Source organism: Doryrhamphus excisus, linkage group LG7 (assembly GCF_037039965.1).
Source record: "Doryrhamphus excisus strain RoL-2023G ecotype Guam linkage group LG7, RoL_Dexc_Guam_v1.1, whole genome shotgun sequence".
Classification (NCBI taxonomy): Eukaryota; Metazoa; Chordata; class Actinopteri; order Syngnathiformes; family Syngnathidae; genus Doryrhamphus; species Doryrhamphus excisus.
Window position 1 is genome coordinate 20,377,737 of NC_136363.1, and position 12,332 is coordinate 20,390,068.

General features: G+C 43.3%; 1 protein-coding gene across 3 annotated transcripts in view; it reads right to left on the reverse strand.

Moving 5' to 3' along the window:
* LOC131109127 (uncharacterized) overlaps nt 1-12,332 on the reverse strand; it is a 50,778-nt gene that overhangs the window by 25,849 nt on the left and 12,597 nt on the right. For all 3 annotated transcript variants that reach the window (XR_013627805.1, XM_078792389.1, XM_078792388.1), the window contains one exon: nt 6,708-6,816. The gene's annotated coding sequence lies outside the window, so the exon portion shown is untranslated. The remainder of the gene's footprint in view (nt 1-6,707; nt 6,817-12,332) is intronic.

Below are 12,332 nucleotides of genomic sequence, written 5' to 3' on the forward strand. Positions count from 1 at the left end.
GGGAAAATTAAAAATTAATAATTAAATATTTAGGTTTTTTTCTGAAAATTAAGAAAAATATGTATACATTTTACCCTTTTTTCTTTTTTGCAGAAAAAGAAAAACATATTTTTGGATATAAATACTAAATATCAGTCTAATATTATATGATGGAAAAAAATACATTAATTCATTGCATTTAGGTTTTTTTCCTGGGAAAAATATGTATATGTTTTTGTATATGATAAAAATTTGGTATATTTTTACTGGAAGAAAATAAACAAGAAGAGTCCAATTGCCTCTTTCCCACTTTACACATGCAGAAAAGGAAAGTCAGCCGCCCTCTGCTTTGATTTCTAATACTAATGGCTGCTTGAGTGTGTCCCTGTGTGTGTGTGTGTGTGTGTGTGTGTGTGTGCGTTTGAACACCTCCGCCTCCATCCGCCCTCCCTCGCATCACTCGGCAACACAACCTCGAGGCTGGCGGCGAAATGCACCTCAACAGGATGAGGCCTCGAGTGTGTTGCGGTTGGCTCGTACGAGAAAAAAGTTACTATGACCCAGAGAGGCACGGTAGCAGACAACCACAATATCTCCCGCCGGGTATCCTTATATGTATCATAGAAAGTATAAAGTGTTTATTTACTGTCTTTAGGGCTTCAATTGTCCCAGTTACTCATCATATTTGCTGTGACTGAATGTCAACATATATCCACTTCCTGCCTCGTCAGCGTCACAAGCACTACCCCCCTCCATCCATCTATCCATCCATCATCCTGGGTGGGTGGGATGGTGGGGATTATAGGTTGCCACGGTAACCGAGACGGCTTTGGACAGTAGCAGGGGGGAAAAAGTGAGTCATCAATGGCAGTCAATAAAACAAAGAGCAAACAAGTGCGTGCAGGATGGCTATAAATGTCAAAACAATCATTTCCCAGTTGAGGGAGGGAGCATCATAACACAGCTCAAGGCGTAAAAAGTACATAAAAACGATCATACGCATTGTAGTACTGAATCAATTGAGTAGTCAAGCATGTTATGACTATGTGTTCCAGAAAGATGAAACACAAAAGATGTCTTCTTTCTCTCTCTGTTCCATGAGAAAATGAATTTAGGTTTCATTTCCTGGCACGTCTGAGGTGATTCATGACAATTAGCCCACTTTCTACACAGAACAGCTCTCATTCTGCAATACACAGCTGCAACCAGCAATGGCGCTGTTGCTTCGGTTTGTTTATTTTCTGCTGAGAAAATAATAAAAAAAAAAGGTCACTGCCTTCCTAATCTTTCCTAAAAGTCTTCATATATTCACAAACAAAAACCCAATCAAATCATGCTTGCGGGCTACAATCTGGAAAGCTGCACATTTCTATGTGGCACAAACATCCATGGAAGAAAACGTATGAAACGCTGGATTAATAGGAAATTATAATATAATAAATATAACAGGGAATACACTTTACCGCCCCCTCGATGTGTTATATTCAGACATTACCTTAACACTGCATGAAGTCAGCTATGGCATGTCCGACATGACAGAGTGGGGAAAAAAGCTCTCCTCCCATTCTGTGTGGAAGTGGTAAGTTAAAGTTTAGAAGAAATACATTTGATTATTGCACGCTCAACCATCTCTGTGTGGAGTTTGCATGTTCTCCCCGTGCATGCGTGGGTTTTCCTCCCACATTCCAAAAACATGCTAGGTTAATTGGAGACTCCAAATTGTCCATAGGTATGAATGTGAGTGTGAATGGTTGTTTGTCTATATGTGGCCTGTGATTGGCTGTGACCCTCGTGAGGAAAAGCGGTAAAAAATGAATGAATGAACATTTGATGCTAATTGGTTAGCTCCCCAGCTTGCTAGCTAGTGGCCGTCTCAAGTCCTTGCAGCCCAAGGTGAGCAAAGTATCGTAAGATGTGCAAAATAGTAGTGTAAATGTGACCTATAGGGGTGTTATTTCATGTCTACAGGGCTCTAATAATGTAAAAGGGGATTAAAACTGATTACATTTACTCCAATTGCCAATGAAAAAGTGAGTATTGCTATTCTGCATACTAGCATACCGAGTGTATGTCATGTTTAAGTCCTCTTAACAGCTCGTAAAGAAGGTTTTATTGCTTTCAAAGTGTCAGAATTCTCCAAAAGGTGGCTTTTATTGCACTTTAAAAGTCTTTGCAATAATGTTTTCCTTGGACGTACAACCACAAGATGGGGTGCACACAGATACCGTGACAAATATTTAGCCTTAACAAAAGATGCTAAACAATTACTGCTAATTTTTTTTAGTGCTGTGGTCTGCACGGCTTCATTTTCTTCCATCATGTGAAGGAAGCAATATGGAGGGAGGTGTTTGGTAGATAGAGGGAGCTGCTCTCCTGTAGTTAGGAAGCTGACCGGTCACATCCCAGCCCACTCGCTTCCTTTTCCCCGTTGGTGCAAAGTGTTAATTTCACACAGCGTTGCATTTAGGAGAGATCACTGCAGGCCAGATGTCATAGTGACCTCTCTCTTTCAATCTTTAATGAGGAGGAGATTGGCTGGCCGGTGCAGGTATTGGCTTTATTTGACAGTCCAAATGAAGGTGCTGTGATCAGAATGGCCATCTGCTCTAACCTTGTTCCACCCGCCCGTAAAAACAGGCCGCCTCCATCAGAGACAGAGAGGGGGGGAAAAAAGGATCTTGGCCAAATATTTGCCGCTCTTCGACCCCATTTGGTTTAGTGTGTTCTCTGTTTGCATTTCAATGACCCGCGGTCAGTGTCAGGAGCGTGGCACGTGTGTCCCTGACGAGCTGGCCCGGCCGCTGATAAAACGCCAACAGTGGAGGGGGGGGGGGAGGCGGCGAGGCCTTGTGGGATAAGAGAGGGAGGGTGAAGGATGGAGCGCGGGCGCACAGGCTGCTCGTTCACACAGCCCACAATCTCCTCCAAATGACTAAAAACACTCTAACGTGCATGCCAGGCCAGGGGTTGCTGATGGTGCCTTCCATGCTGCTGGGAAGTCGGACATATCGCACTGGAAGCTTCCAAAGCAAAACAAAAATGGTCTCAAACATGCTAATTAGCATTAGAGGTGCATTCAATGATGTCAAAGTGACATTTTGATAATGTTCGAACTGTTTGAGAACCAAAAAACATCTCACTTGAAGGAAAAACCTCCTAACTCAGGCTTCACTACGCGTCTTAAAATGCAGCCAACTATCTGTTAGTCACCTATAGACGTCGGAGATGTAAGTTTGACCTAGCATGAAGTTGCTGTTAAAACGCAAGTGTAATGTTAGCACTGTCGCTCACACACTGTAGCTATGCTAGTGTCGCTAACTTTACGCTAGTTTATGTGACATACAGTATATATGTTATTGTTTTTGTTCAATAATAACATGCGTGATGTCAGAGTTCACTCCTTAGCGGACTAAAAATTGATTTTTTGGGGGGGGTGCATATACAGCAGTACCTCGGTTTTCAAAAAGGGTCCCGTAAAAAACAAAATGCCCAGAAAACGACGCCATTTTTCCCATAGGAATTAATATGAATATAGTTAATCCCTTCCAGATACACAAAAACAAAGATGTGACAAACTGTACTCTTATTCTGAAGGTCAGAAAATTGTGTTGAGAATGTCTGCTTTCGGTTAAAACGAGCTGGGCGCAAGAATAAACGTGCTTATTCAGAACTTGCACGACATCAGCGGAGGCATCGAGTCACACACACACACAATCTGCCCTAGCATGCTCTGCTAAACTAAGCTAACCCCAGCTAGCTTCGATTCACACGTTTCAAACTTTTGCCAGTGTTTTGACGTGTTTAGTTCAGGGGCAGGGCGAGGTTTTTGTGCCGGGGGAAATACTTCCCCCCCCACTGCTGCATTCACATGACGTCAATTTCCACGAGATTACGCCTCTCTGATGTTCTGGTTGTGGTGGACTCATGCATGCCTACGATGAACACCACAACATTTCATTCGGTAACCCCAGCCCCCAAATGACACAATTTGATGTGTTGAAATCAAATAAATCATAAACAGCTGCGCATGTTTCTACCAAGCGATGCGGTCCCGTTTTGCCACGGTACGGGTTCGAATGTGTGTAAGGGAACGACTGCATATGTCATCTCCGTCAAATGCGCCAGCGTGTGTGTCACTGAACGCAGTGTTTTCTGCACAGGAGGCTTTAAAAGGGCTTATTGAGGCTTTATCATCGCAAGCAGCAGCACCTCCCAGCCAAACATATTGCTTTTAATCCACAAGCCTCCTAATTATTGCTCTTGCAAAATAAAGTGTTTTATAGAAGAGATAAATGGAGGCTTTTTGAGAGGATAAGAGAATGTTCTCCAAGTGAGGCGTTTTAATTTTTTTTTTGTTAGTTTCTTTTTTTAGCGAATTAGCCGAGGACGGCGGCAGGATTGTGCGGATTAGGCAGAGAGAGAGAGAGAGATGGCGGCAAAACTGTGGACGCTTATGTGTAATTCATGTTGGCGTCCTTGAAATTGCTACTGTGAGAATTGGGCAGCTGCTTCAAATAGGCCCTGTTGCAACCACCCACTGCAGGAGAAGAAGCACCCCCCATGCCACCACCCCCACTACTTCGCAGGAATGCACCGTGCAATGCAACACGGCGGATTTTTTTTGGTGACTTTTGCAGCTCCTAAAAATATTCACGCTACTGACATGTCGTCTTCCCACACTTTCACGGCCTCAAATCCTTGCCTAAAAACACACGTGGCTTTTTTTTTTTTTTTTTGCATTCATGCTGTAGGGCTGGAAGGCCACAAAAATGCAACAAGAAGCAGATGAGCATTCCAGAAGCATTCCACATATGCCCCCACCTGGAATTATTATCCACTGAGGACATTTTCCCAGTGAAGATCTGAGAAGGATCGCCTTCAAATGAGGCGCGGGGAGGAAAACGTCATGCTGTCATTGTGACGTCAATGTTCCTTGCTCAAGGGCGCCCCTAGTGGCTATTCAACATGAGGAATAATTACAGTACAGTGGTACTGTAGTAGTAGAAGTGTGAAGATGAGAATAAAACAGAACTTGACGCGACTTCTAGCTCAAATTATGAGCCCTGTCCTGGCTGCTCAGTACAACATGACTGCTGTTGGTTTCGAATAAACAACGAGTCAATGTCCACACTTTTATCAGTTACAGTTCATAAAGTTTTCACCATGCTTGACTCTGGATCAGGCTCATTCAATTTGATTTTGCTTTGGCTTTTATGTGATAACACCACTAATTTAGCCTCGTAATAATGAAAACAGGTGAGGCGTGGTTGTCCTGGCTGCTCAGTACAATATGGCTATGTTTTTTTGTGTGTATTTCAGTTGTAACAAAGTGTACTTTACTTCTCTCTATATTTATATGCCTTACTTAAAACGTTGTCTGTGCTATTAACTCATTCAATACCAAAGATATATATTATTTTAATTATTATTATTCATTCATGTATTCATTTTCCACCGCTTATCCTCACGAGGGTCGCGGGGGGTGCTGGAGCCTATCCCAGCTGTCTTTGGGCGAGAGGCGGGGTACACCCTGGACTGGTGGCCAGCCAATCACAGGGCACATATAGACAAACAACCATTCACACTCACATTCATACCTATGGACAATTTGGAGTCGCTAATTAACCTGGCATGTTTTTGGAATGTGGGAGGAAAAACCGGAGTACCCGGAGAAAACCATGCAAACTCCACACAGAGATGATTATTATTATTTTTATATTATATTTATTTTATATATTTTTTATATTTATTTTAGCGCAAGAGGCAAAAAGAGGTGACTTTTCAGGCAAAATTGTCTAAAATTGCCGATATTGAGGGGGCTACATTTTGAAAAATGGCTGTGATTGAATGAGTTAATAATGACTTAATAACAATAATTAAATTTCCATGACTTTCTGTAGGAAAACAAAGAAATTATTAAGTCGGGAAGCAGCATGGAGGTTAAAAAAAGGTAGCCCAAGGCCTGAAAGGCTGCAGTCCAATCTTCAGTAAAAGTAAATAAAAAGCATGCTGGGAACAGAGCATGTCATACTGTGTGTGTGTGTGTGTGTGTGTGTGTCAGGTCTAGCCAAAGTTTACCCGCCCCATTACAGCATACAGTAAGAGGATTATATCAGCAATCCCCTCATGCCACTATAGCGCTGCTGTTGAACCCCAACCCCCCCAAATCTACAAGCCCTGCACCCCTCCTGCTTAGTCAGTCCCGTCACACTCAGGTAGACGGTGGAGCAAGGAAGGAGCCTTCCTTGTGTGAAACAACGAGCCCCATATGGTGAAAGAGCAGAGGTGACATGTTAAAAGCTGTCGAGCCATTTGGTCTTTGACACTGAGGAGGGATCGTTTCCCCTGGAAATGACCATCATCACGGTCTGCCCTCGCTGTATTAATTGTCTCATAAGTCAATTCTTCATCCCCGGGTGCTGCCCACGTCGGTGAAGACACACCTTTTCATGTCAGGCAAACATCACGCTCACAAGGTAAAAGTAACACTCTCATGACTTACCGAGCAAACAATGGAACCACTCTGTACATTTCCGGAATCTTTTCCCCACCACGTTTGAACGATTTTTGTTTGTCCTTTAAATGTCTACAGGTCTAAAATAAATACGCTTTGAACTCTTCGTCACATGCTGCCGACAAACGCAACTTGTGACCAGAAGGCCGACACTCACTTTGTGGGAAAAAAAAAAAACACTCACACATAGCAAAAAATTAAAAAATGAACATACCATGTGATGCAGTTCCGCTCCAGTCCTGTAGGGGGTGATAAGCACTTGTCATCTTCCACAAACAGTCGTTTTTCATCGCGGCTTCATCTGCTGTCTTCTCACATGGACACTGATGCAAAAAAGAAAAAGAAAATAAATTCTAAATCCTTCATGTAAAGGATAAAGTTTTGTAATTGTTATATAAACAATTAATAAACAAACAAAATAAACAGTTAATAAACAAATGCTAAAAAAAATTATTTCATTAAGCAAAAGTCATAATCATTAAAATGACAGTATTAAAATTAATTTAGTTAATTAAATTAATTAATGATTTAACTAAATTAATTACATTAAATTAATTACATTAATTTAATTGTATTAATTAATTGCATTAATTTAATTACATTAATTAATTACATTAATTAATTACATTAATTAATTGCATTAATTAATTGCATTAATTTAATTGCATTAATTTAATTGCATTAATTTAATTGCATTAATTTAATTGCATTAATTTATTACATTAATTTATTACATTAATTTATTACATTAATTTATTACATTAATTTATTACATTAATTTATTACATTAATTTATTACATTAGTTAAATTAATTGAATGAATTTCCTTAGTTTATCCCCCAAATGGAAGCCTCATGGTGACAAACAGCACTCCATTTTTTTTTATTTTTTTGGCCATTTCTTGCCATGCATACTCAAGTTCCACCAGAACCGGTACTTGGAACGGGCCCGCTTTTCGGCAAAGGAAAAATCGTTAGTGGCGAGTGAGTGGAGTAGGCACGCACTTCAGCCTATTGTTTTGTATGCAGACCCCAGACAAACCCCCGGGTCCCAGGTCTGGTCTACATCCACACTGATGGCCCTCAAGGCTTGACGTGTGCCAGCTGAAGAGAGTCTGGATAAAGGCTATCAAAGCATCCGCGGGACAAGTGAAGGCTGTTTTATTGTGGCGGGGGACTCTTATCTGGGATTATTACTACGGCGCCTCCATTAGTTAATCACCCTTACATTAAAGCCTCCTAAAGCCAGCAGCGGGGCCGACAATGGAGCGACAATCAATCAATCAGCATTTTACGGCTCGGCATTATTCGCCGCGGCCGATAAATTGGTGGTCTCGGCGGTGACATCTGCCGCAGGCGTCTGGCCCGAGCACATGACGGACATTTTAAGCAAATTACAAAACGTCACTTCAGCGTGATGTTCGGGCGGCGGGAGGTAGGAAGAGTTAGATAAGAGGAGCGACGCTTGCTCAACCGGTTCAATGCGGCGGGTTGCCGTGACATAAAAGTGAAGGGGAAAGGATCCCAAAAGTGTCGTCACGGTGTGTAATGATTGACGGAGTGGACACAGGTCATCTGCTCGATTACACTTGACCACAATAACGACTGTATCAAAAAGTGCTAACAATCCCGTAAAGCCGCGTTTCATCCCCGCCGTGCTTCGCCCGAGTATGAAAAACAAAAAGAAGAAGAACGTTGAGTGCGAGGAGTCTTCTGTGGAGACATCCATAGTCTCCCCGAGCCTGCTGAGGAATTCACGGAATGCCACTTCTCGGCACCGATCAAACGGCTTGAACATTAACTACGCTGAACCCTTCGGCCCCGCGGTGCCGTTACCATGGCCCCGCCCTTCAGGTTCAAGGGTCCCCATCATCACATAGGAGCCGCCTCCACGCCGCGTGTCAATAAGGTATGTCACATGGGGGCGCTTCCACGTGAAGCCGCCGCCAGATCCGAGGAGAGGTGTGCTTTCCCAAACATAACAGTCATCATTTTTACTATCAATATGTTATTATAACAAGGCATTCAGAAGACGCGTTCAAAGACATATGTTGTATTCTACACTACTCAGTATACATTGATGAGGCAATAACCAAACAAGGAAGTAAGCAGTCCGGGAAAATAACAAGTAACTCCTGCAATGCTAATGCCTGAGTCTGTTATCTTATTTTCTGTTATTGTGTCTACTCCACTGGTTAATTTGAGTGTAAGGGTGACTTTAGGGGTGTTATTTCATGCCTGGAGGGCTCTAATGTTATAAAGGACTCCCACTACCTACCATGGTCTATTGATTATATTGATATTGTAGGTATACCTCATCCAGCGTGTTGCTCTTCTAACCTGAGGTGACAACCATTTTCCCGATGAGCGCACCAACACCTGCGCTACCTGAGAGCCCCTGCGGGTGTTTTTTTTTTTTTTTTTGCCTCCCTCTACACTTTGAATGAACTCCCCCCCTTCTATCTACAGGCTGTCAAGAAACACAAAAAAAGTTAGCCAGCTCAGAGATAAATTGTCCAGATTAGACCTCATAAATATGTGATCTTTGGACCGATATGGCGCTGCTACGACAAGCTGAAAAATGTAAAAAAAAAAAAAAAATGTCAGCAGTGCGCTTGAACAGTCCACAGATTTGCATTCACACACACGATAATGTTGCAATTTACTCACTATCACCTCCTGTGGTTCAAAGTGGTATTGCACTACAGTTTAGTACTTTAAAGATTCATATTAAACCTTTCTTAAATACATGTTAAAATATGTAAAAAAGTTTTTGTCATCATTATTCAATAAGTAATGCTAATAATTGCTAATTTAAATAGCATTTAAACACCTTCTGTGTCACTGTTCTTTGTAAAACAGCAGCCGGAAAAATGACTGCATAAAGGTACAAAGAGCATACTGAATTTGAGTACAGTTCGTTTGTAGCCGTATGGGGTCCGCACTCTTCGTAAAGCAGGCACACTTTGCCTGCAATCCCTTTAATTCAATCATAAAAGCACCCGAGTATGACGGACAAGAAAAGACGGCGAAATCCTGCTGATGTTCTTCGCACATGCACATCAGAGCGGGGATTATTATGAGGCAAACGCTCCAACTATTGTTTCATCGCTATCTCCTGGCTGACTTCCCGGGGAGTCGGCTACTACTGACAACCACTTTTTGGGACGTTGCCATGTTTTTTTTCTCCCCCCCACAGAGTGACGGGCGGGTTGGGGGAGACAAAAGAGGCTCCGGAGGCGTGAAGAACGACACGTGACAGAAGACGAGGTGGTAACATGTTTAAAACATGTCATGTTAGCGTGGTTAAAGCCCGGTGCTTCATGCATACTCACATGGTCTGAATTGGTGGTGCCCCCCCCCGCCCCCCTTCGCATGAATATTTCAAAAGCCGCAATGCTAATTATCAGGGGGGGCCTTCTCTTTTATGAAGCTTCAAGGGCACTTGTTCATTATCAAGCCTGGCTGAGTGTGCATGTATGGATGGGTCTTCTTCTCACATCTCCTCACTTATCGCCCCGTCCAGATAACTTGCAATATTTTCGCTGAGGAGCGCACCCCTCCTCACCCGTCGGGCAAGTAACCTTTGACCCACCTAGCAGAGTAGAGCCTCGTCACGTTTGCAAGCAGAGAAGCAGAGGAGTAGGTCAGGAATCAGCTGAGGTGGCCCTCGGCCTGAAAGCCTGCAGCCGCGCGGAGCTATTTGCGTCCGCCGCCATCGCCGCCATGCATACTTGGTGTGTGAGCCGCCTTCATCGCCACCCCCCCATACACACACACACACACACACACACACAGCAGCACATGATCCTCGCCGCCACAACCACCCAAAGCGACACTATTTATGGCGTACAAATAAAAAGACAAAATAATTGTTTGGCGCACAGATTTAAGTATGCGGTGGAGGGCGTGGCCTTTGTCATGTCGCCCCGCCGCACACTCCGTGAACTCTGTGTGGCTTTCTCCTTCCTCGCAGCCTGACCTGTCATTTGAGGGATGATGCCTCCACAACTATACTGGGCCCCCCCCTGTCACCCCCGACAACAGCCTCTATATTAGATTCCGCCGGAAAATTACAACCTCTGATCCAATAGCTCTCGTCTTTGGACGCGAGACGGCGCGTCACGTGAGCGACGGCTTCATTCTGATGCGTCTCCGCCGTGTCTGTCCTTTCATTTAATTACACGGCTGGACCGAAGTGCGGCGATGTCATGTTTGGAGGGAAAAATCATGTGCGTTTCTCACGCCGCGTGAGTCATTGACCGAAGTGGAATGACCGAACCGCAAACTTCCGCTCACGTTCCTCGTGCTTTGCACAAGAATGCATTCGATATTCCGTACAGAATTTAGGAATACATGTCCTGCTTTGGTCATTAGTTTTAGCTCGGCGCCATGCTAATATTTTCACCATGTTGTTACAATGTTGTATTCTACAGACGTCGATGCCATCCGGACATCCTTATGTTGGCTCCAGGTTGCTTGCACTCGGTAAACGCGGGTCCTCGGGAGCGCTTGGGAGTGTGACCAATCACAGCGGAGTGGGTGTAACCGGAGGAGGGCCGGGAGTACCGTATTTTCTGTACTATAAGACGCTCCGGAGTATAAGTCGCACAAGGCCAAAAATGCACAATTAGGTAGAAAAACACACATATAAGTCGTACTGGAGTATAAGTCGCATTTTTAAATTTTATTTTATGACCAAAACCGACATTACGTCCTCTTGGAAGGCAAGTTCTAACAATAAAAGAATAGAGAACAGGCTGAATAGGTGTAAGATATGCTAACATAATGCTACAGCTACACGAAAAATAAACATAAAAAGGTGTCCAGCGTCACAGGAACAGCCAACTTATGAAAAAAAAGTGCGACTTATAGTCCGGAAAATACAGTTTGGTTCAGAAGCAGGAAGTCTGTGAAAACACTGCAGACAGAGGTGCAGAATCTGGAAGATCTAGAAAGCTTTATGTTGTACAGCTGCTGTATAGGAGTCCACAATTTGATACAAAGCGCCGAAAATTAGCATAAGGGGTCACTTTTAATGTTTACTCAGTTAGCATTTTAGCTAGTGTCAGGACGCTAGCTGTGTCCCATCAATATATATTTGAGATTTAAGATTAAAACATTTATTTTATGAGGATAATGTTTATTTGTGACTCGATTCCACACCTCTGCCTCCCTGCGTGCCCCTCCCCAGTTGAGAAAAAGTAGTCCACAGTAATATATTATTCATGGCTAATTTCATAAGTAGATATGTATCGTGTGCTTTAAATAACCTTACATAGCCTTTAATGTGTCTAACTTGTATTAGCTGCCTATTTAGCGCCGCCCTCCCCCCCTTAACAGTTGAAAACGGCTGAGTCATTAATAATTCTCAGTCCGCTTGTCTATTTGCAATTCAGATGAGTCTGAATGAGGAGGTGGCAAGAAAAGCTTTTTTGCGGTGGCTTTCCGCTGAAACAATACCTCAAAACGCTAAATGCTAAACTCCGTAAAGAGAAGTGAGTCAAAGACAAAACACGAGTGAGAACAAGAGAGGATATGAAAGGGTCGCCTTTTGCGAAGGGGAATCTTCCCATCGACGTGACTTTCGTGAACACGTTACCTTTTGTGTCACCGTGAAAGTCTTTTCCCCGGCGTGATGCTACACTGCCTTGTCATAAGAGAACGGTACTTTTGTTGTTGCTACGGCAACACTAAATCCACCAACGTAGAGGTCCATAACATGGGTGGACCAGCCTGAACACCTCTATGCGCACCTCTTTGCACTAGCATTGTCGCAAAGGCTACTCTTCAGTGCAGGATAACTTCCTGTTTGGAAACCATACTGCTGAAATCGAACA